This window comes from Botryllus schlosseri, chromosome 14 (genome assembly GCF_051294905.1).
Source record: "Botryllus schlosseri isolate E-star chromosome 14, Bs_hap1, whole genome shotgun sequence".
Classification (NCBI taxonomy): Eukaryota; Metazoa; Chordata; class Ascidiacea; order Stolidobranchia; family Styelidae; genus Botryllus; species Botryllus schlosseri.
This window is the reverse complement of record NC_137249.1, coordinates 24,638,317-24,664,761: the sequence shown is the minus strand read 5'-3', so window position 1 is coordinate 24,664,761 and position 26,445 is coordinate 24,638,317. Positions and strand designations below refer to the sequence as shown.

Below are 26,445 nucleotides of genomic sequence, written 5' to 3'. Positions count from 1 at the left end.
CAAATTTCAATTATTGGTACCGGTGTCGCCAACCTCTACTAAATGTGTACGGCGGCAGCTGTTTTGTCGCCTCCTCGTTTGTTCGATATATAGCAGCTAGCAGTACTGTATCCTTTTAGTTTGATAGATAACTGTTTGTATATTCAATTGTAGGTCAATCTTCCAATCGAGTACGGAAGCCTCGCGTCTGTGAAGAAATTTGTTGTTGCCTCGACGGCAGGTAAGTTTTAGAATAATAGGCAACCGTTTGTACGCCAAAACTGCAAGCAATCTCTCCAAGCCAGGCACAACAGATGCGCGTGTGTGAGGAATCTTTTACTGTACCCGGATAAGGTAAGTCTCCCAGTTCAAGGTAAGGGAACCTTGTGTATTTTGAAGCTGCAGTTTGAATAGAGGCAAACGCGCGTTTGCTGAATTGTGGGAAAGGCAGATCTGATCTACAGGTAAGGCCGTAAAGAGACCGTGTTTGTGTTGAGTCTGCAGGTAAGGCAGCTCCGATCGACAGGCAATACTGCAAATAGATCGCTCCGGTCAATTAATGAAATAGCTGCGTGTGTGCCGAATTGTAGTTAACACAGTTCTGAACTGCACGAAAGGCGGTTGAAGATTGAAGCGTTCGCGTGTTATTCGAACTGCAAGCAAGAAAGACAGTCTTGGACTGCAGGTAAGTCTGTTTTGAAATGCAGGTAAGGCAGCTTGAAATAAGGCAACCGCGTGAGTGCTTTAGAACGACAACCACGTTTGTGAAGAAAATCTGTTTACGGCAACCACGTGTAAAGCACTAGGTCACTAGGATCTAGTCAAGGCTGTACGGCAACCACGTGTACGGCATTTAAGTCTAAGCACGACGGTACGGCTGTTAATCTAGCTGCACAGCGCAGATGTAGATTAAATATTTATGATAAGTCAATGTATCACAGCGATACCAGTCTAAGATAAATCTGTAAAAAGTTCTAGAAGACACCTGCCTCGCCAAGAGATGCGATACCTTAATACAACCAAAACGATGCTCACCAAATTTGGTTCAATTCCAACCGGTGGAAGCGGAATAATTGCCGTCGAAAATTTTCGATTTGAATAAAATAGTATTTACGGTGACCGATTCTATGTTTATTTATTATAATTCTGCTCACCGTAAATACTATTTTATTCAAATCCAAATTTTTCGACGGCAATAACTCCGCTTCCACTGGTTGGAATTGAACCAAATTTGGTGAGCATAGTTGGAGTATTTGGTTGTATTAAGGTAAGCATCGCCTTACTGGACGCTGGGCGGTGCGAAACCCTCGCGGTACAACCGATACTTCCAATCACTTGCACACCTAGGAGAAGTATGGCAGTCAGGCCTTCATGCTCCGACCCGGGATCTGTGTCAGCTTGCCTGGCCAGTATCCCAGTCACAAGTATGGTGGCGGCGGGACAAGCCTCCGCAGACGCCCCCAGCCAAAGCCTGCTTGTGACAGCCCTCTGCACCCAAAAAGCGAAGAAACTTTGAAGGTAAAATGAAGGCAACCAGAAGAACCTTGTGGGATCTCTTGGGTACTTTGGACCCAAGAGTGACCTATAAAGGCGCTTGTGGCAACAGCAACATGGTGTAGTGCCATGCGGCTGCCACAAGCGTAACGGGGTGGAGGTTTACTGCGGTTCCTCCAGGTTACCCCTAAAAAAAAATGAGCATAGTTTCTATAGACAGCCTAACACTTTCATGGGGTGAACAGAAAAATTTCAAATTTTTTATTATTTATTTTTATATAATGAAAAGAAACTTTCATCTCCTGTAGCAAAGCGGTTACTGGCTAGATTTGAACAAAATTTTGTGTTTAGGCTTAAATTAGGTAACCTAACAATTTTATCAAGTAGCCGGTACGATTTGAGAAAAAAAGTCATTTTTGAAGAGCCCTAATGTGGAGCCTAGCGTCGTTTATTCCACAAAGCGGATTTAGCCTTCGAGCATTAACGATATATGCCTCTGACCTCAGAACACAGTGATATGATTTTTCTAATTATCGTGCCACCGCGTCTGATCCTGCAAATCAGGCAATAGCTGCAAAGTACAACACTGCGAATCAACTTTTACTACACCCTGTTCCCAATGGAAAGCTGAAGGACTTGTTTGAACAATTAATGAACAGTGAACAAATCCTGCAGGTGCTGTTTCTCGTCACGGAATAGGCCTACCAGCTATTCTATGTTCCTGTATATTACATTGAGGAAAATAGGACTTGTCGGCCTGAAGTAATAACTACGAAACACTTACTAAACATAGTTAGAGCTGTCTGTACCTGTACGTAACTTTGCGTCCTGGTTATCCAGACTCCAGAGGCTGGAGAAGTCTCAATCCCACATATACACTCGATACAGTTATCTATGGAACACGCTCGATTACGGAAAATGACTGGATATTGCACCGAAAGATTTCATGTCGGCACAAACACGCGCACTTATAACTGAGTTTCATCTGTAATGACCGACAGCAAATGCGAAGGCGAGGATTGGATTTCGCAATTCAAGCATTTACTGACATACGAATGACAGAAAAAATATGAAGAGAGATCCACAGAACGAGAGTGTTAAGCACGACAAATACTACTTAGCATTGGCCGGTGTTCCATGGAACACCAGCGGTTCCCTAAGCCAGTCTCAGGGGTTCCACTTGGGTTACTTGGAGGTCAAGACACACTCTTAACTCATACCTATGATTCGTGATGATACGCCCGTCTTGGCCATTATTGGTTGGAGGTAGCCTACTTAGGCCAGACAAGTTGCCTAGCCGAATTGTGACGGCATCGAACACCAGGTAAGAACCCCTGGCGTAGGCTTGATAGAAGCATTCCAGTGATAAAGTATGGTATGGACTAGAATGAAACATTTTGGCATCATTCGACTGATCCAGCCCGCAAGCGATTAAAAGATTTGAATCGGACCCGCGATCGAAATTGAGATTGACACTTCTGACCTAGGAATTCTAGGCTCCTTCTCGAACGGTGTGCCTCACAAAAGCCTATAAACAAAATTGACCCCAGAGGTGGTCAGTAACGAAGTACTTCTACTTTTTCGAAGTACTCAAGTAGTTTTCCTCTACTTCTGGTACTTACTCAAGTAGATCTGATTTTCGCTACTTTTACTTCTACTTCGTAATATTTTGTATTTGGTGATCTACTTACTTACTTTTCGCTATTTTCAGTTTGTCAAGTAGAAGTAGTTCAATCTTCCAATCAGGAAGATAGCCTGAGGAATTTCGGGGCTGTTTTCACGGAGTATCAACATTTAATTTTCATAAAAGTTGAGTAAAGCCCAGAATTTTCGTCGCGCTTCACGCGCAGTGCTGGATACGGAGTGACCAGTATGATTTCACGAAAGTATCGGTGAATATTATTTAGGTAGAGGGTTGGCGTGGTTCCGTTCACACTACATAGTCCGCCCTTCGTCCATATCACATAATTCATCACAGTATATAACGTTTGGAACTGATGTTTCGCAATCTAGCATTCATATCGTTATCTAGAATGTCCCTGGCAGACTTTTTTTTAGTTTTAGAGCTGTTTTAGCATACCACCTTTGAAACTTTCTGGACTAAAAACATGAAATACATATTCTGCTTTTAGAATAAGTATTTATATTTCACTTTCAATTCCCAGTATCATATACTTTGAGTTATAATTATTATCAGTTCTTTTGTCTGGATAACATACATGTTGAAGTATAAAAGCAAGTGTAGTAATGCCTTTAATTTCTGGAAATAAAGCTACACAATATGGCATTTTCCCGGTCCACCAAATTTTTTATTAACGTTTACTAATCGCGCAAAGTGTTTACACCGTATCCTATACAACTTCTAAGTATTGCTCTTCGACTAAACTACGGGCCTTATAATATGGGGAATGGCACCATATTATGCTATTTTCTAAAATGTGCTGTTCGAGAAAACAGAGGATTAGCATCGCATTTCCATATCAATACTATCATTTTCATCCCATTATGTGGACGAATACTTATGCTATCGAAAATTGGATACCTGCTGGTATGCATCAATATGAATTAAGCTCTTCACCTATCGCATAGCTCAATTTGCACCTTTTTACAATCCATGTGAAAGAATTAGGATCGTTTTCATAACTACTTACTTACTCGAGTACTTTTAAAATCAGTCAATTCTACTTCTACTTCAAGTAGTTTTAGGTTGCTTATGGAATAAGTACTTCTACTCGTACTTGAGTAGATTTTTTCGTCGCTACTTCTACTTCTACTTGAGTAGATTTCTTGACTACTTTGACCACCTCTGATTGACCCATGCTACAAAAACAAAAGTCGTCTGATCAGGAATCACAAAAGATAATACCGGCTTGTTGTCAATGACCAGAGTAGTCGAGACACCATGACCAAAAACAACAACAATAACTTGGAACCGTCAAGCGGGTTACGGGTTGAGCACCCTGCGCTAGAAGGTGCATGTTGACTGTTGGCCTATTGCAGAGTTACATGCCAAAATATTATAGTTATAGAACGCAAATTACAATCACTATTTCATCGAGTATCAGAAATATCATAGGCGATTGGATTTCTAATTTGCTTAAAGACGAGGCGTTGGTCACTTCTTTGTTGCAACCGAAGTGATGTACGACCCACGCGCACATCGATTTTCGGCGAGGTACGTATCAGTGTTGGGATGACTCGAGTCAGACTCGAGTCAACTCTTTCGTATGACTTGACTTGACTCGAGTCACTTTGCAAAAATGACTTGACTTGACTCGTCGCTTCAAAAATGCGGATTGACTCGTGACTCGGAGCAAAATTTACGAGTCAACTTCAAGTCATCAATAAGTAAACGGTGTTGACTAAATCACTGTATCATGTGTTATTCGGATTATTCGCGATATGCCGGTGACACTTGTGAGAGCAACCAGTCATTCACTTACTGTACGTTTCACTGTTCCTCCATTGTTACATCGCAAATAAATTTGCCGCAAACGAAATTATCACAACTACGTTGCCGTAGTAGTAAGTAGATTAATAGCAACGTATCTCTGTTTCTTAGACGACTCAGTGCTTACATTGCGCAGTGCTCACATTTACCAACCCTCTTGTATGATTTAAATCGAATGAATATAGTTATATTCTCACGGATGTGTAGATGGTTAGTGTATTGTACCATATCAATTTATTTGAACTTCTCGGGGCTTCGTATTCGACCCTCTATTCTGGCTGATAATAACAGACTGTAGCATGTAACTATATACGATTACTCGCGCATTTAATTAGCAGTTCTACGCCTGCGTGTGCGATACAACGCCTTTTTGCATGTATATTTAGCTCTATATTCGTTATTTGATTCAAGATAAATGGCTAATCAATCTGTCTTTCACATAGCTGGCAAATGTTATATGACTTTGAATCATCACTCACAGTTCGAAAATTCAATTTGACTTGAATTGTGACTTGACTCGTGACTTGACTTGACTTGACTCGACTCACCTCCATTCTCAGCCCATGTGACCAGATTACCGGCTGAGCTGATGCTGGGGATGTCATTGAAATTTTTCGGCACAAAATTAGTGATTTTGCACTTCCGTTTTTTTAACACTTTGTTCCATGATGTTACTTCTAGACCTCCCATCAGGATTGTCGGCATAGTCAAAATTTATTAGAATCGCCCAAACATACCAGAAAGCCTTCATTCGTGGTATTTCTTTATGGGGCGCTATTTCATCTGCGATTCGCATTTGTACGGTGGGTTCAGATTGCAAGCACACTATTACATTAAAACGAAAAACCCAAGTCACCCTGAATCGCAACAAGCGTGAAGAAAATTTTATGTTGAAATAAAGTCTCTCAGTTATTTGTTAACGTAAGACCTTGTTAGCTTCCACACATTATTTAACGTCCTTTTGTATGCATATAACTTTATTAGTTACACGAGCTTTCGGGGCTCTGCTCCTTCATCAAGTGTTAAATATTTGTTAACCTCTTCGTTAATTCAAATTGCACATTGATGGACACTATAATTTGATTATGTGTAAACGGCCGTATACATATTGTTTTACGGCTGCATGCGGCCGTATGCCAGCAGGTTGGCCACCCTTGGCATAACCCAGTGGTTCCCAACCTTTTTCCACCCACGTACTATGTGTTGGGATCAAGTCACTACCTTCGAGTCACGAGTCATTTCGAGTCATTGCACATTTTGACTCGAGTCAAGTCAAGTCAATCGATTTTCGAAGGTGACTCGAGTCAAGTCAAGTCACTCGATTTTTGGAGGTGACTCGATTCAAGTCGAGTCAAGTCAAGTCAAGTCACGAGTCAAGTCACAATTCAAGTCAAGTTGCCATTTCGAAGTGTGGGGCATGATTACGTCATTGCATTTCGCTAGCTGTCTGAAATACAGATTGAGTGGTCATTGATTCCGAACCGACGAACGAATATAGAGTTAAATATACACGCAATAAGGCGCAGTATCGCTCACATATACGTGGAATTGTTAAACTACATTAGTAATTGCACACTGCACAGCCTCAGTTTATAGTTACTAGCCAAAATCGAAAATAGATAATACGAATTGATAAGATGCAATACATTACCAATTTATAAATTGATATGATACAATTCGAGCCTGCGCCAATGGTTGAGGATGGACTATATAAACTATATTCTAATTCAATTTCAATAAAATAAGAGGTTTCGTTAAGGTAAGAACAGAAATAGACATCTTGCTATTAAATTACGTCACTACTAATTTACGACAACGTAAGCTTCGATCACTTCGTTTGCGGTCAATTTATTTGTGACAGAACAATGGAGGCTCAGTAAAACGCACAATCATTGAATGATTTGTCGCTATCACGGGTACCACCAGCGTTTCCCGAACAGATGCAAGATACAATGATTTATATCGACACCGATGACTTAAACAATTGTTGACTTGAAATTGACTCGTGAATTTTGCTCCGAGTCACGAGTCAATCCACGTTTCTGATACGCCGAGTCAAGTCAAGTCAAGTCATTTTAGCAAAGTGACTCGAGTCAAGTCAAGTCATACGAAAAAGGTGACTCGAGTCCGACTCGAGTCAAGTCATGACTCGAGTCATCCCAACAATGGTACTATTTCGAGGTTTTATACAGTACCACCTACATAAGTTACGCGCACCGAAGGCGGTAAAACAAATTTTTACCATTTATGACGTAATAATCACGTATTTGACATATGCGAGGTGTAATAACAAATTCTATTACACCAGGGGTGGCCAACCTTTTTGCCTTTGACAGCCGCATTTCGACCACTTATGTAGCCCACGGCCGCATTCCGGGACATAATAGTCGTAATGAACGAGCTGGACGCCAAATACCCAGGTCAAAGTGTATATGCCTATTTCCGGTGAACTGCGGACTAATATATTTAATGATATAGGCTTACTATACGCACCGAAATCGCGAGTGGTCACTGGTAATGGCAAGGAACTGCTCAGAGTCGCGTCAAGCGCGAAAATTTTTCCATATTCACCAATGAATTTCGTCATTGATATTAGTAGTTTTACATATTACTATCAAACATTTATCCTTTCTCAGCCAATGTGATCAGATTCACCGGTATAGAGTTGATGCAGGGGGTGTTTTCAAAACTTTAGGGCCATTTATAAATTATGATTTTGTTGCATGCTGTTATTTCTTGACCTCCCATCAGGATTGTCGGTATAGTGAGGAGCACACGATTCCGAGTTGATATTTCTATATGAGGCACATCATTTTCCTCTGCTGTTCGTATCTGTATTGTGGGGCTCTGATTGCAAAGGGCGCTATACTATATATTAAAATCTAACAATGAAGTCACATTAACAAGATTAATTAAAAGCTTTCAAGAAATCGGGAGTCAATTTGTAAATTCAAATTGAATGTCGACGGCCGCCAACACATACTAATTGAATTACACGTCAGCGGCCGCACAAATTCCCCTCCACGGCCGCAGGTTGGCCACTCCTGCACTAGACATTATCAGCCAGGGTTGATGGGATGCATGTAATTGTTTTTTCACCACCAGTCACAAGATGAACAACATAATGAAATACCAACAAAAGTCGATATATTTAATGCGATGGCTGCATTTGTTTATTTTCCACTAGCTGGTCGATGCGCGGCAAACGTTTGCTCACAGAGCATCGAAATTGATGCAGCATGGGCGCAACAAGTGGGTTTTGTTTCTTCGACTTGACAGTCATCAGGGATGAAAATCCTTGCTCGCACTCTCACGTAGAAGGGAAAATCAGCAGATGGGGAATAGCGCGAGAAGCTATAGCGTCGAGTACGAGGAGGCCATATGCTAAGCCAGAAGTTTATTGGGGAACAATCTTCTCAAAATCAACCCCACCTGAAAATAACTCCTTTCGGTTGAAAAAAAAATAATCTACTCGCGTATCACCTGAAAGACCTTCGCGTACCACTAGTGGTACGCGTACCACAGGTTGGGAACCACTGACTTAAAGGTAAGTGACCGATGAGGGAGTATCTTACAACAGGCTATAAAATGTTTCAGAGCCTGCTCTTATCGACAGATCTAATGTTGTATTTCCCCTTTATATACCATTTTAAAGGCTCTGATCAAGGAGAATGCATGTTCTAAATACATTCACGAAAGGTTTCCTAATTTGAGTAAATGCAGTAAATGGTGTATTTGTAGGACCTCAAATCAGAACACTCACCAAAACCCCCTATTTCTTATTAGGAAGGCGGATTTGAGAAAATTACATGACTCTCTTTCATTGAAGGTGCATCTTAATTTCTTGGAAATACCAAGGATCCCGATTATTTGAAGAGTTTAATTTAAGATAATAACACCTTAAATCCAATAAAGTAAGTTGAGAGCTTTGTAGGATGTGTTTCGTATTATATACGGACTTAAACGGGCATAAGCGTCCTAAATACAGCCGTTTTTGAGTAAAATTTTTATTCGATTTTTACGAAAAATTGTGACGTGATGAGTGAATTCTGACGGCAAATTCGGAACCAGCATCGTCAAATTAGGTATACTCAATTAATCGTTCTAAAACAAGAAAAAAAGTTGAAAAATGTCGACCAGTGTGTTCTATGCGTGCCTCGTTAACTAATTCAGCCATGCTAAACTGTTTCCCATACTGCAGTAACAACAGAAAACTTAGTGAATTACAATATAAGCTAAACCAGTGGTTCTCAAACTGGGGGCGCGCCCCCTTGGGAGGCGTGAAAGCATCCGAAGGGCGACGCGAAACTCCGGTAAACTGAAAAAATTCTACGCGCTTGGCGCGATTTACCTCCATTTCATAGTTATTGCTCTCTGTATAATCCGAATTTCATATATGAGAATTTCCTCATCAACAGTCATAACCTCTCATCAAACTATCTGTTAGGATTGCTAACATTCTGGTTTCTTTGTGTGATATGACGATAAGGGGGGCTCGAAATATTTCACCGTCATAAAGGGGGCGTGTCTAAAAAAAGTTTGAGAACCACTGGGCTAAACTAAATCTTAATATTTCAAAAATGGACGAACAGCAAATAAACTCTTCTGAAACATGTGCTGAACCATTCCCTACACCACGGTCAGAGTTTTTTTTTAAATCCCTGACCAGTACTGAGGCTTGCTGCAACAATTACAAAAAGAAATTCAAGTTTTCAACCTAGGCTTCATCAAACATGATCACGCATTTGTAGAGATGTTACCCCAATCTCACCTCAAATCTTAGCCAAATTCAGTGGGGCCCGAAACTTTCCACACCCTAATGTTCATCAACTGCAATCTAACAGTTTTTGAGCAAGTGAAAATGTAAATGCGAAGCAAAATTTTGCAATTCGTAGTTATCGGGAGATTCTTTACTTTTGCATTCATTTAAATTTTACACACCTTATCGGTATCATCCTTATCGCTGACGCCTTACCAATCACATTTCATTTGCCTTACTCAGATCTGAGTATTCGTTTGATTACATTTCATTGACTGTCTTGTAGCCTATTCGCTTCGTTGCCAGTCGTTCAAACTTTTGGTTGTTAATAGTCGCTTAAAAATTGTATCTGTGTTTGTATTTTTCTGTACTCATGACTAGGAATAGTTCGAATACGTTCTAGTTTTTTTTATTAAAGGGTATTCTACGCATCATGAATGAAACATGAATAACTTGAGATCGTCGCTACACTGTAAAAAATCTGGTAGATTTACTGGGAAATCTCTGTAAATTTTGCAACGAATGACCGGTCGCAGCCAATAACTGTGCGTAGCTTGTAATTTTACATTTTGATATGTAATATTACCTCAATTTAGCTGTAAAGTCAATTAACCAGAATTTCTTCGCAAAATTACTGACAGTTACTCGTTACTGAAGTTTACCAAGCTATTGGGAAAATTGATTAGCTTGGAAATCTCTGCAGCCAATTTATACGTGGAACTGAATGTTACTGATATCATTCTCGTGGTGATTTGACCTGATTCAACCTCGTTCGCGAGACTGGGGTCTGTCATACGGAAATTGTTGACCCTAGTACCAATTTCAGTATAGTACATAGTAGGGTAAAACAACTGACAATCGTAGCTAATGTGGTACACCATAGCCACTATATTATATTATAAGGCTATGGCCATGATGCCGGTCTCGCTGGTTACATTCGTTGTCACGGATAGGACTGATGAGTTAGAATATCAGTTTAGGATGCATAATATTGTTCGGGAAACTAGAAATATCGGCACCGCATGCTCTGTTGACCATTTGTTAATGGCGAACAAGGCGACCTGTAATAGGTTACATTAGGTTGTGAGATTCGTAGTAAACAACCAACGCACAACTGTGACATCACAAGCATCGTCTGGTTTAGTAGGTACGGTAAGTAATGAACAACATATGGATGGAATAGATATCAATTTATGCGCAATTAGATGGAGAAGAAAGGGACTATATGTAATGATAAATGTTTCTGTATGAAAAAAACAACCTAAATCAGACATTATAACGCAGTGGCCAGTAAATATTATTGGTGGCATGTCAGCGGATGAATACCGCTTATTTCGAAGTCGTTCGAGTGTCGTATCGTCGTCTGGCCATTATTGAGATTTGAGCAGAGGGTGGAGCGAAGCTTGTTTTGAGTGAGGAAAGTGGACACGATCGTTGAAGATTCCTAGGAATGCTGAATGACATACCACATACGCATCGTAATAGGTTCAGTACTACATAGTATTCTTTACCGTGAATATCTACGACTGTGCACACCACCGGGATGACTTTGATTTCATGATTGAAATATTTCATTCGCCGCATTCTCTGTTCTATTTTGGGATATTAGTCGACTTATATAGTGACCTGTGACACCACATACTCCGCCGCGGAGGAGTTGAAACTGTTGGTATGTTTATGTCATTTTCGGGCCATAGCATAAAGATGTTTTCATCCACTGCTGGATTTGTTTGGCACACATGCCACCTCAAATGAGGAACCTTTTGCTTCAATACATGAGGCTACACATGTGTTTCTCAACCATTTTCAGAAGACGATCGTTGAAGATGAAAATTATTTCGTATTCAAGAAAGCTCACCAAATTCAAACTCCAGCAGCCGTGCTCAACTTCATTTGAGCAAATTTTTGATACTTTTTGAAGATTTAGAGGAATTCCCACGTGTAAGTCATTCATTACTTCATAGCTTCCCTTGCCCTTAATAGCTTGCCCTCAATTAAGCTATCCTATATCAACACAATTTACTTCAATTCCAAAACTGATCAAATTGGGCATGGCAGTACAGAACGATGCCTTGTTCTCTGTAGTCACTACCAGCATTAGGATTAGTCTCAGTGCAACCTACCTTGGAATAAATTAATGTCCTGCTCAATGTTTTTTTTTGCTATTTTCAAACAAGTTTGGGGAAATTAGTCAGAAATGTTAAAGACTCGAATACGGATTCAAACTTGGCGTTAGACATACCATATGTATACTAATAGATCAGGGATGGGCAACCTGCTGCAGTAGAAGGGAGTTTGTGTGGCCGTCGACACCTAATTCAATTAGTATGTGTTAGCACCCGTCGACATGCAAATTGAAATTACTAATTCATCCCAATTTTTTAAGAGATTTTAATTAAACTTGAAATTTTCTTCGCGCTCCACGCAATTCAACGTAACTAAATTTTTCGATTCTAATATAGTAGCGCCCTTCTAAATCTGAGCAGACATCAGAATCGTGTGCTCACGAAAGAAATTTTTCTATGGTACATTTGGGCGATTTCAATATATTTCCACTACTGATACGATGGACAATCCTGATGGGGGGTCAACAAATAACAGCATGCAACAAAGTGCATGACTAATAACAATTGGCCCACACAAAGATGCATTATCAATTATAACTTGCCCTAAATTTTCGAAAGCACTCCGTCTATGAACCCTACCGGTGAATCTGATGATATGGACTGAAAAAGGATAAATATTTGACAGTAATATGTGATACTGCTACTATTAGTTACGGTATTCATTCGTGAATCTAAAATAATTTCGCGCTCCGCTCTGCACGAAAATATGGAATCCCAGCAACTACTCATAGCATTGCCACTCGCGATTTCGGTGTGTACAATAGCCCTTTGTGAAAAGTATAATGGTCCAGAGTTCACCGGGAATGGATATGGACATTGGACAGATTAACATAGCCTATCTCTATATTAGATGATGTGCTTTTTTTGACATGACAATAAGTGCAGGGGGCTCAATTTTTTTGGCCATCGCCAAGGGAGGCGCATGTTCAAAAAGGTTGAGAACCGCTGCATTAGATGAAGTAAGTCCAAGGGCGTAGCCAGAAAAAATATTTGGGGGGGGCGAAAAATTCGATGACGTAAATGAGCCCCTCCCACCTTAAGATAAGGAAAAATGGGCTAAAACGATGGTCTTGGGCCCTTATTGGATGACTAACACAACATCTGAGGCGATATTTATGCATATATTCCGCTCTTATAAAGTGATGTGTGATTGTAGAAAACTCTGACGTCAACACTTTCGCGCGAAGCGCGAAAATTTTTTGGTTAAAGAATGAAAATTGTTCATTATATTCTTACTTGCATATTGCAAATACGTTTTCATTATCAGATTTACCGGCAAAGCTGATAGAAGTGGTGTCATCGAACATTCAGGGCTAGTGTAGTAACGTGACTGACGGTCTGTCTAATATACGAGACGTGAGTTCTCAAGCAGCCATGTATTCAGTGACGACCAAGCACCGAAGCACCTGCGATGTCGTCACACCCTAGTGGCGCCATAGAGCTACCACTACATCTCCCTCCTCGGGGACAAGCACAAATGCTTATAAGCAGCACAAACATATACAACGCAAGCACAGAATGAAGACAATAAACAATCCGAATTGAGGCAGTTAGCGGTACAAAGGTATGAAGCAATTGGCAGGCAAGAGGTGAATGAAGAACACAACATATTTACACACACTACTCCTATAACTACATCAGTACTCCTCGATGTATCTGCGAGGTGCGGTTCTGTTCCGATCCGACCGTCGGACTATCGCCGCCTCATGATGGTCATCACGATCGACACTAGTAGCGCTCGAACTGCTATCTCCTCCCTGATCGGGAAATTTGAAGAATTCAGCTGCCTCACTGGCGGTAATGTCGACGCCTTCTTGCGGGGCATTCTCCGTCTGGTATCTCCGCACCATTCGGCGATTTCTTCTGAAGGTGCCACGCCCAGTTCTGATAACCAACGATCTGGGTTGAGTGTCAGTGTCAAGTTTTTCCACAACACCTTGCGATTTGCAGTCCGGAATCCAGACGCGATCTCCCACCTTGAACTCATCTCCAGGTACTACTCTGTGTCTTTTGTTGTAATCACGAGTAACTCTGCGTCGGTAATCTGCTTCAGCTTTCTTCACGGCGGTTCGGTCGACAGACTTGGGCAGAAGATCGTCTGGATGACACGGTACTCTTGTTCTTAGTTTGCGGCCCATGCTCAATTCTGCTGGCGAGTAGCCGATAGCCAATGGCGTGTTGCGGTATGTGAGTAGCGCCAGATATTCATCGTCACATTTTCGCAGAAGGTTTTTGATGGTCTGAACGGCACGCGCAGCCTCCGAGTTCCCCTGTGGATATCTAGGTGAGGACATGATATGTTCAATTTTCCAGCTTTCGCAAAATGACGCAAAGTCGCGGGAAGAGAACATAGGTGCTCCATCGGTGACCAAAGTCTCGCAGATGCCATGCCTACTGAAAATCTTCTTGAATTTCAGAATCGTCTCTGCTGCGTTAACTGTTTTGGAGACTATGCAAATCTCAATGTCCCTGGAGTAGTAGTCAACGGCTAGCAGGTACATGGAATTCTGATATTGAAAGAAGTCGGCACCAACACGGGACCAGGGTCTCTCTGGGAAGGATGCTGACAGCATCGGTTCAACCTTTTCTCGCTGATGCTCCGTGCACTTCTCGCAATTTCTGACGGTTTCTTCAATGTCCTTAGAAATTCCAGGCCACCAGCATGACTGTGATGCATTGAGTCGGGATTTTGTCACCCCTTGGTGAGCATCATGAAGGTATCTTAAAACGTCTTGTCTCAGCGTACAGGGGATCACCAAGCGATTCCCTTTAAGCAGGAGTCCTTCATAAGTAGATAAACAGGCTCTATCATTCCAGTATGGTCTAAGTGGGCCATGCAGCGTCTCTTTGCATTTCAGCCACCCTGAGGATACATATTGCATCACTGTGCGCAATACGTCATCTTTCTGGAGCTCTGAGCGAATTTCATCCAACCGTTTACAAGACGCAGGAAGGCTGGATGTGACGGCATTGACATAGGCTTCTGTCTCATTATGAAGGCCATCAACAGAGCTACCACTACAGCTAGTACACTTGAACTATGTACTATGTTCATAACACACGTCAAGACTATTTAGAGCAGTGGTTCTCAACCGGTGGTCCGCAAAGCCTTTTCAAGGGATCCACGAAACTCCAAATTTGCAAAATGGTTGATAACCTAATAATAATAAACTATTTTTGGTTTGTTTTAAATTAGAGAGACGATGAAGCACTTTCGGTTCATAACTGCTGAAAGTTCAGGACTCACGTAAACAGAGAATGGCCGTCTGAGATGAAATATTCCACAGTGCAAAGTCATTTTAATTGCCAATAGCCTACTTATACGAACACATTGCTGTTTAGGGATGTTTTGCTGGGGTTTTGGAAATAATTGTATGCAGAGATCCATTTTCTCCTATGAAATACACCGACCGCTATTCCAGAATAACTTCACGATAAGCTGCTAGATAGAAATGACTAATAGGCTGGAGGATATATTGATCCATGTGTGTTGCCATCATAGCCAAATGTGTCGTCGGACGCGTTACGTGTTATTATTACATTCGCCACCACCTATCTCTGTGGAAATGGATTCTCGGCACTCGTTCATATCAAATCGACGACGTGGATTTTCAAGACATAGCCCTGTATTTCAAGAAATGCAGCTACAGAATTCGCTTTAAAATAATAAAAAGTCGATGTTATTTTCAAGAAAGGTCATTTCGCTGTTGTTTATCACTAGCCTACAGATAATAACTGCACAAGGCAGATGAAGGTTGCATGATAATAGAGGCAAATTTGAAATAAGAACTGGAGGTCCGCCGGGGTACGTGAAGGTGCAAAGAGGGTCCGCGACGACAAAAAGGTTGAGAACCACTGATTTAGAGATTGTATCGGGTGGACGCTGGACGGGACAGTTGTCATTTATTGCTGTTACTTCATGACTTGCGGAGAAAGCTGTCACCACTCAAGAGATCGCTCACACACAAGGTCGTAGCCAGAATTACATTTTTTTGCGGGGGGGGGGAGGGGATTTTCATGAGTTTAGGGAAGCTCTCCCGTGGGAACACCTCGCAGAACCGTACATCCTGCCATGGGCAATGTCATCACTACCCTTTATTCAGACGCTTCTTAGACACACGCACAGCGCACACACATACCCTATGGAAGCTTCCATAGTTGAGAAGCAGTGTGCATTTCGGACCTAGTCGCGCGGAACGCACATGTTTTTGAATAAATGAAAGTATTTGATTAATAATATTGGTGCGTGTATATGAGCAAGTGGATTCCATTCCAAATAATTACTTCGTTGAAGCACGGTTATTTAGTGACCTCTGGTAGAGATTGATGCTAGTTTAGAGATTGGAATTGCTGATATATATACCAGACCAAATTAAAAAAATAAACTCTTTTGATCAGACTCGTGCGATTTCAAATTAGCACTTTTTAAAGGAAGATGGCGATATTTTCCTGTGCCAGTCGCATTCATGTCGGAGAAGTCTGATTGCAGGGACAGGATCATTAGGCGCCAGCCATTTAAGTACCCCAAAAATATATATCGAATACATGCGTCGGTTTTATGGCCGTCAATCATTTTGGGAGCGCACTTTGCGGAGTCGAATGTAACCTACTTTATATGTCTTCGTGTGTCCCGTAACGGGAATTGTCGTACTAACAGTCCCCAATCCCCATACTGAACTGACAACCCTAAACTCAATCAACCCAACGACCTTAAGTTACTCTCGTCTATCTAATGGTACTGTTGTATTCTCATAACTAAGAATGCAGCTAAAATCAATTGTGGGTATTTGCGGAAGATTTTTTTCGGGACACCGATAATAAAATCAAGACAGTTATGATCATGGACACCAAATCGCGCGAAGCGCGAAGAAATTTTTTAGGTTGCATTCATCTGCCCTAAAATAATGTCATACTTATTGATTTTACGAAAACTTTTCCAAAAATTTGGGGGGGGGCGATCGCCCCTTTCGCCCCTCGCTGGCTACGCCAGTGAGTAAGTCATGACTCATGCTATATCATGTAAAAGGCGGAGCCGTCATCACACAATGTACCAGTACCGGTACTTCAAAAATGGTGATATTTTTGTTAGCCTATTTGTCTTAGTAGTCATTATAATGTCATGTCTAGGCTATGAACTTTGCCTAATATATCAACTTATGCATGAATTCTTTTTAGTGGAACTGCAAGATACTAGTTTTACAGAAGGAATGAGGACGAGAAAAAGAAACAATTGGAAGTTTGACCGATGGTGGGAGACCACCCGTGTTACTGCATGTCTCCTAAAGAAGAATTAGACCTCCAGCAGCAATACTTTTCCATCGATAACCTTCTCATCGTGAATCATGAATGAATATACAGTTTGTTCCAATGTCGTTTTGGGGGTGTGAAGAAGCTTTTGCGATATTTTAGCATCGGGTTGCTTTGCGATAGGTATGGGATGTACGTTAATTTACAAGCTGATATGTAATCCTGATTTACACAGACAGCATGTAGGTTGGTTGGCGGTAGAATTACAGTCTCAGTGGCAAATATACAGGAGAAAATGTAGATTGGATATACCGGAGGTGAGTGTGACATTACAGTCTGGCGTGTAAAGTGAGATTACGGGACCAGTGTAAGTTAAATTTACATTGACTAGCGGTAATGTTACATTACCACGAAATGTCTGGCTACCGTGCTTCCAAACATTTCGCGGTAAATCGAGGTATTTTTTTTACAGTGTACGGTTGTCAAAGAGCACCTCTCTATTGAATCACGTTTAACAGTAATTGCAATTGTATTTGTAATTGTGATTAATTGCATGTTTAACAGTAACTATAATTGTAATTTGATATTTTCAGCATTAAGTAATTGTAATGTAATTGAAACATGCAAGGAAGTAATTGTAATTGAACTAAATTAATGTAATTGATCCAACTCTGGTGTGGACACAGGCAAATCTCACGGCTCAGTGAAATTGGTATACGTCACACTTTCTATTTTGCTAAAGGCAATTTCACGGTAATTTTTTTGACCGGCTTGCTAAGCGCGAAATTTGATAAAACGGGTATCAATCGGAAGCTACCGCGGTACTGATTGCGAAAATATAAATTTTATTCTGCTCGTGGTCCTGGAACCCTCCAAAGTCAGCCTCGAATATTGCTTGTAACGGAGTTTGGTATCGTGACGCAACCATGCTGTCTGGGAGCAGGTGAGAACAGGGTTGTAACCAAGTCACATGGTTCCGACTCACGAGTCAATCATGCTTTTGTGGTTTTGACTCGAGTCGAGTCATTTTCAATTCATCACAGACTTGAGTCCGAGTCCAAGTCACCGTTTAAAGGGTCAAGTCCGAGTCATGGTGTTATGACTCGAGTCGAGTCCAAAAGTCACAGTATTGAAGTCATGTTCAACTCATGTTTTCAATCCTGCTTGGGTGATATCGAATTCCTTGTTTGCGAAACATGCTCATTTTGTCCCTATCAGAGTCTTGGCACGTGTTTATTTAGGCAGATAACGGACAGGTCCTGGCCTCATTTACCGATGTTAAAGATAACTTTACTAATCTTAGAACTTAAAATGAAATATCTCTCTTGTCAGTCTGATACATCACCAATACAAGCATTCAGTTTTTATTATGAACACATCGACGATAGCTCACGAATAGCTGATAGAGAACCAACGAATTCACGTCTACATACTATCTGATAGAGAACCAACAAATTCACGTCAAGATACTAGTTGATAGAGAATCAATAGATGCATGTTTATGTAGAGGTATTTACAACAGGCCAGCATGCTGTAAAAGCGTGCATGCAACTATGTGCATTGTGCAGTGACAACAGAACAGATACCTTTTAATTATACTAAAGGTTTTCCCAATTGCATTACCGACTACATCGCAGTTACAGCATTGGATAAATAATTGTACAATGGGGCTGTTCAAAAACATTTTTTCAAATTTTCTGGCTACTTCTTAAAATTGCTAGATTGCCTAAAAATCAAATTTGGCTCAATTCCAACCAGTAGAAAGCAATGCTATGAAAGAAAATTTTAGACTAATTACAAATAGAGATTTTCGAATTTTACCGGCTATCTCATGATATTGTTACATTGTGTAGAAATATGATTCATAGCAAATTTGACTCAATTCCAACTAGAAAAAGTGAAGTTATTAGAGTAGAATGTTTTGGATATGAAAAAATAGTCGGCTTACTAATATGTAATTATATTATATGAAACAATTTCTCACTAAAATACTCCACTTATTTTCAAATCCAGAATATTCTCCTCTCAGATCATTGATTCCACTTTTTTCAAATTAAGCCAGATTCACTGTTCCTTTTATGCAACATAACAATTTTATCATGTAACCACCCAATAAAATAAAAAAGAAGTTATTTCAGAACAGCCATATTGTACAAACATCACGCAACATTAGCCATTCATTATTACTCACGTGCACAATGCACATACCTAACAAAACGTCAAATGGACGAAGGGCATTGTGTGTTTTCACAGACAGCAGATCAAATCAATGAGTTTCACCACAAAAATACTAATGTGGAAAGGAGATCCTCAAATATGTTAAAGCGGCATGGCCGTAGAATGAATCCTCATCTACTGAATACACGTTCCACTAGTGCACTAGATGCAGTAATTGACAAGCATTTTTGAACCACACTGAAGAGCATTGAATACTCATTCTTTCTAGTCGCCCAAAATGCAAAGAATCATCGCCTTCAAATCTACACATGAGCTTATTAGTCTCTTCACCATCTGAGTCATTTCATTGGCTCTAATTGAACTTTGCTTCAATTGTTTGCTTGTATAATTGAAAAGTCTTGAGTACTTTAATTGCGGAGGATCTATTACCTCTTCATCACTCGACGATTTTGTACAATGCATTGCTACTATGTATCATTTTCTGTTGTTTTTACGGCGGCATATCTGATATATCAGACAAGTGCAACGAAAGCAGTGGTGACAAATAGCGATGTCAGCAGAATTCGTCGGATGCGTTGATCTAGCCATTATGATTCGCAAATTTATTCATCTTCAAGTCATATAAAATAAGCCGAGTCAATGACTTGGGTCGAGTCATGCGTAATGACTCGAGTACAAGTCGAGTCAATCCAAATATTGACTCGAGTCGAGTCGAGTCATTTTCCCATTTCAAGAAAATGACTCGAGTCATAAAAAAATCGTGACTTGAATCTGACTCGAGTCGAGTCATGACTCGAGTCATTACAACCCTGGGTGAGAAGCAGCGCAAACCGCAGGCGTATTGGCCATTGTTGCGCAACCGATTAAGTATTCACTATCTCACTCTCGTGTAGGGCTGGGCACAATGATTCGAGTACTCGAATCTGAATCGAGTATTAATTTTAATGATTCGAGTCGAGTAGTAAAAGGCAATTTTTTCGACTACTGAAATTATACGCCACTGAAAGTTTATTTATCAACGAGAATTATTGTTACGATACTAATTTTCACTGTTGAAGCCTTGAAACCTTGATTGGCCATATCCAGTGGTGGCTTTTGGGGTGGGCGAGCTGGGCGGTTGCCCGCCCCCCCCCCTGGTCGAAGGGCCCCCCCTATTTGGATTTTGCACTTTTTTCAAGGAGAATGACGAATAAACATGGAAATCCGTGTACCAAGCAAGAATATGATTCCGTACAGATGTGTCAATCATCATCAAATCACTGCATTTGTCAGAAAAGTCCGTATCCCGATAATCATCACGTCTCTGCATGCGGTAGAATTATTTAGTTTTGATGTAGTCTATCCATGCACACTAGGGTTGTCCAAAATTTGGAAAATCCTAAAAATACCCCGTGATTGTGTCTCATTCCATAGATTATTGATAAAAAATGACAATGAGCCTGAAAGAAGCTCACGGGAAAGCCGTTAAGATTTCGGCCAAAGCGTTTTAAAGTAGCTGCCCAAGAATGGGCGTGCCACCGACCATAGAACGGCGAGAAGACTAGTAATCAAATAACCACGGCCCTTGATTGGCTAATTGGCTATGCTTCAATGATCATCACAGCAACAGCTTTCTGATTATGTGCTCAAGGAGTCTGCTAACGGTGGGATTCTGAAATCGTGTTCTTGGTAGGTTGGCAGATGATGATTTAAGATTAATTCAGGACATGTTAAGGTACGAAATACATGATGAACAATCAACAGCTGCATCACAAAAACTTCTACAGCATGACTGCTTTATTGGAAGGAAACGGCTGTAGCCTACATGCCGTGTTTCCATCGAGGGAAAGCAAAGGCGCTTATGCATGCGGTAAACGAATTCCCCGTTTTGGAAAGGATCCATCATCAGTGAACACAAATATAAAGCTTAACAATGACACGATACCGTAATTTGTGTGATCTTATTAGGCTCAAGCTGTAATATATAGGTGACGTTTTGAATGATATTGGAATCGGCTGAATCAGCGGGTTATGCTTGGCACTCATCAGATGCTTACAGTAAATTGAATTCACTTGTAAGTGTTGCTAAAGTCCCTAATGATAACGCACACTCGCACAGGCTATGCCCAATGTGGTATGTCAAAGTCCCTATTTATCCCGCAGAAAATAGGTGTAAAGATAATCACAGACTACTGCATAGTATCCAGCATAGTTTGGACATGATATCCAGCATTGTGCTTACTTTACACCTCTTTTCTGCAGCATCATTAAGGACTTTGACAACACTTACATGTGAATTCAATTTGCTGTAAGTATAACTGCCAAGCACAACCGGCTGATTCAGTCAATCCCTAGAGCATTCAAAATATCAACTATATACTACAACTTGAGTCCAATAAGCTCACACAAAGTATAGTGTCATGGTCAAGCTTTATATTTGTATTCACTGATGATTAGGGCAATTTTTTTTTGACCTAAAAAACGGAAGATTTTGACCTAAAAAATCTAAATTTTGACCTTTTTTGACCTAAAAAAACTGAAATTTGACCGAATTTTGACCTCACGTATGCAAATTAGGTGTTTTCGCATAAAATGTTAAAATTGTACTACTTAGCTTCATTTCTGGTTGGAGCTTTCTGTCCTTACAAAGTAGATTGGCCTGAAAAAACGTTTTTGGCTCAAAAACTGACCGATTTTTACATGAAAAACAAGTATTTTAACGAAATCTGGCCCTATGAAGAATTCCAGTGTTACATTACGTATTCTGGTGGAAATAATTAAAATTTGTTGTAGTACAACGAAAGATCCTTTCCTACATTCTCGGGTAGAAAGTGTCTGTCCTTACTACGTAGCTTGCCAAGAACGGAGAAAGAACGTTCAACAGCAGCATTTGTTGGCTGACAACACTCAAGTTGTGTGCACACTGCTGGTGACAAACCGTGTTGCTTCATTCTGACAATGTTGTCTATATCACAATATTTCAGCTTGCGCTTCTTGATATAAGAACCATGCAATGTCCAAGCAGTCTTGCTTCAGCTAGGATATTGCGGTATGTTGACCATAAAACTATGTCACTATTTGTTTCATTTGACCATTTATGATTCACAATGAGCAGACGATGGTCCGTTTACAACGGTAGGCCTATAAAGTAGGCTACAAGCTGTAAAATATCAAGTGATAAGTTCACCGACAGCGTAAAATCTACGATACAAACGAAATGCAGAGGTCAAAAAATGTTTGACTTTGTAAACAATTTTGACAAATTTTGACCTAACGCTACAATTTTGACCTAATTTTGACTTTTTTTGACATGTCAAAAAAAATTGCCTTACTGATGATGGATCCCTTCTGAAACGGGGAATTCGTTCACTACTTGCATAAGCGTCTTTGCTTTCCCTCGATGAAAACACGGAATGTAGGCTACAGCCGTTTCCTTCACAATAAAGCAGTCATGCTGTAGAAGTTTTTGTGAAGCAGCTGTTGATTGTTCATCATGTATTTCGTACCTTAATATGTCCTGAATTAATCTTAAATCATCATCTGCCAACCTACCAACAACGCGATTTCAGAATCCCCACCGGTAGCAGACTCCTTGAGCACATAATCAGCAAGTTGTTGCTGTGGTGATCATTGAAGCTTAGCCAATTAGCCAATCAGGAGCCGTGGATATTTGATTACTAGTCTTCTCGCCGTTCTATGGTCGGTGGCACGCCCATTCTTGGGCAGCTACTTTAAAACGCTTTGGCCAAAATCTTAACGGCTTTCCCGTGAGCTTCTTTTGGGCTCATTGTTATTTTTTATCAATAATCTATGGAATGAGACACAATCACGGGGTATTTTTAAGATTTTCCAAATTTTTGACAACCCTAATGCACACATGCAAAACAGACATGGCCGAATCCAGGACCTGGCAAACCTTTTGCGGCGGTGAAAGATAGCTAATAATAACCGATGCGGAAGGGGTGGATCCCCCCAGAAGTAACGGATAGATTCTTATAGCCCCCCCCCCGATAAGTCTCGCCCAGGGCCCCTCCGTTCGTAGGGCCACCACTGGGCCCATATCACATAGTACAAAGCTACGAACGTTACTGGAAACAGCACATTTCTGAAGTCATGGTCATCTCACAACATTGTCACCAAGTGCAATGAAATCGGTATGGTGGAAAAAATACCAAATTATCTATAATGTGATGGATAACAGTCATTATATTCTTTGTGGTGGCATAAACGGTACATATTTGAACTTTGACATATTACATTCTGTTATGACGTCATAATGAGGGATACTCGATTACTCGACTCGACTCGAAGCATATTAGCATAGTGTCCTATATGGTGTCGACACAAGCAAATCGCACGGTTCAATGAAATTGTATCACGTCACAGTTTCCATTTGGCTACAGGCAATTTGACGGTGATTTTTGACCGGCTTGCCGAGCATTAAATTTGATGAATCGGGTATCAATCGAAAGCTGACTCTGCACTGATTACGAAAATATAAATTTTATTCCGCTCGCGGCCCTGGAACCCCCACAATCAGCCCCCAATTATTCATTGTCGAGTAGATTGGCAGTGTGACGCAACAATGCTGTCTGGCGAAACGAGAGACTAGCTCAAGAGCAAGGATGCGGCCGAGCGGCGAGAGTGGGATCAGCTGACGTCGCGTCAATAGCGATGTGCAAACGCGCCACAGAGAAACGCTGCGCTGTCGATACTTTTTCTATGCGTTTCGGTACAAGCGAGCACACACCAGCCTTTCCTTGACTTGTAAGGGTAGAACTGGGTCCACAGAATGTATTAGGGCCCTACCAATTTTCGCGCAATATCCTTCAGCTGATAAAGATATGTAGGCTACGTCTAAGTAGTCTACATTGGATATGTCAGATTATTATGATGTCGATTGCCTTAGCCCGCTTGTTGCGTAGGGCTCCAGAGACACGTCGCGCTGTTGATGGCGGGTGTCGATACTTTCTATAGTCGCTTTTATGGTTAAGTGTGAGCAAGGAGCATTGAGCATGAGCATACATTACAAGCTTTTATTTGATCCGTATGGGTAGGACTTGGTCCGCGAATGCAGCAGGTAAAATGTTGATTGTTGAATAAAGTTTAACAGCAGGAGTGTCGAATTAAACTGGTATCGCTGTCCGGATTCAATCCGTTACTAGAAAGCGTGCGGGCCATACCTGCCAAATGATTCCAAAATGTTACCACCAAATTCATACCTTTGTTTTTCACTGGAATATATCTGATATCACTATAAACATTGACGTTGGAATTTAGTTTAGCATTTTTCAATCACCAAATAGTTTTTTTGAATGCCGGGGACCTTTTGCGTCAAAAGTAATACAGTGGTATCACAGATATTTGAAATATATTCATTCTGTAGCCTGTATATATATTCCTAATGTAACTTACGTAAAACGGATTTGCAGTATTTTTTTCGCATCTGTGAATAACTGAATGTCCATTGTCCATTCGGCCCAACAGAGTTTGCACTTTCTCGCCTTCTCGGAATTTGGCAAGGTCACCGACGTGGTGCTTATGGGGACTAGAGTGAAAACTCAACACTGTAGTTGTATTACTCCAATATGATATATTTACATTATCTAAATTTGCTGTCTTGAGTGAATCTTATTACTTGAAAGTATATTTTTCTTACTAGAAATATCTCTAACAGCTGAAGGATTGCGCGAAAATTTGTAGGGACCAAATACATTCCGTGGACCCAGTTCTACCATTACAAGTCAAGGAAAGGCTGGTGTGTGCCCGCTTTTAGCGAAGCGCATAGAAAAAGTATCAACAGCGCCACGCATCTCTGGAGCCCTACGCAACAAGCGGGCTAAGGCAATCGATATCATAATAATCTGACATATCCAATGTAGACTACTTAGACGTAGCCTACATATCTCGATCAGCTGAAGGATATTGCGCGAAAATTGGTAGGGCCCCAATACATTCCGTGGACCCAGTTCTACCCTTACAAGTCAAGGAAAGGCTGGTGTGTGCTCGCTTGTACCGAAACGCATAGCATAGCAACGCTCCGGTTGCACATTGCTATTGCCGCGACGTCAGCTGATCCCACTCTCGCCGCTCGGCCGCATCCTTGCTCTTGAGCTAGTCTCTCGTTTCGCCAGACATCATTGTTGCGTCACACTGCCAATCAATTCGACAATGAATAATTTGGGGCAGATTGTGGGGGTTCCAGGGCCATGAGTGGAATAAAATTTATATTTTCGCAAGCAGTACAGCGTCAGCTTTCGATTGATACCCGATTCATCAAATTTAATGCTCGGAAAGTCGGTCAAAAATCACCGTCAAATTGCCTGTAGCCAAATGGAAACTGTGACGTGATACAATTTCATTGAACCGTGCGATTTGCTTGTGTCGACACCATATAGGACACTATGATATTAGGCTACGTGATTCAGAATCGAATCACGCAGGTACTCGATTTTGCCCAGCCCTACTCTCGTGCCCACTTGCTCCTGAGCTGGTCAGACGGCATGGCTGCGTCACAATACTAAACTCCGTTACAATGCAACATTCGAGGCTGATTTTTGGTGGTTCCAGGGCCACGGCCACAAAAACTCAAAATCAACCCCACCTGAACTAATAACTCCCTTCGGTCGAAAAAAACAACAGAATCTACTCGCGTACCACCTGGAAGACCTTCGCGTACCACTAGTGGTACGCGTACCACATGTTGGGAACCACTGGCCTAATCGAAATAAATATTAGCAAGGCTGCTACGATCTAACAGTGATTTTCAAGTCGACTCTCAGGCTGCGCCTCTGCGATTATGTAGGCTACACCCCGCTATTTATAGGCCTCCCGCGGTTCCTTGGACAACAGTGCGTAACGACTAAAAAAAGGTTATCACTTCGGCTCTCTAGTGCGCAGCTTAGGTTTTCTGTGGGTAGAGACCGTGTCAGCACTGCGCACGCGCGCAGTTTAGAGAGAGCAGTGGTTGCATTCATCCGGTGGCCTGTTCTACTGCAAAAGGAACAAATAACGACCGATGAGAAGCAACTGATGATGACATCACAATAGGAATGTAATCTACAATTGCGTACAGCTGATATGAACAACCTGTTCTGAAGCAAAAACTTGTGTATTTATTGTGATAGCTAGTCATCCGTCATCTGGTAGACCCCAGTACACCCCATCCGAGTGGTACACCCGTTTCAAGTTTTCGACCACCCTGGGATGACATAATAGCTGATCTTCCACCG

General features: G+C 41.1%; 2 protein-coding genes across 2 annotated transcripts in view; one reads left to right on the top strand and one right to left on the bottom strand.

Moving 5' to 3' along the window:
* The window catches only part of LOC145456533 (nuclear pore complex protein Nup98-Nup96-like), a 130,693-nt gene extending 129,690 nt beyond the window's left edge, over nt 1-1,003 (bottom strand). The window contains exon 1 of the mRNA XM_080334671.1: nt 989-1,003. The gene's annotated coding sequence lies outside the window, so the exon portion shown is untranslated. The remainder of the gene's footprint in view (nt 1-988) is intronic.
* Nucleotides 1,004-1,228: 225 nt separating this feature from the next.
* LOC145456538 (uncharacterized) overlaps nt 1,229-26,445 on the top strand; it is a 266,927-nt gene continuing 241,710 nt past the window's right edge. The window contains exon 1 of the mRNA XM_080334677.1: nt 1,229-1,246. The gene's annotated coding sequence lies outside the window, so the exon portion shown is untranslated. The remainder of the gene's footprint in view (nt 1,247-26,445) is intronic.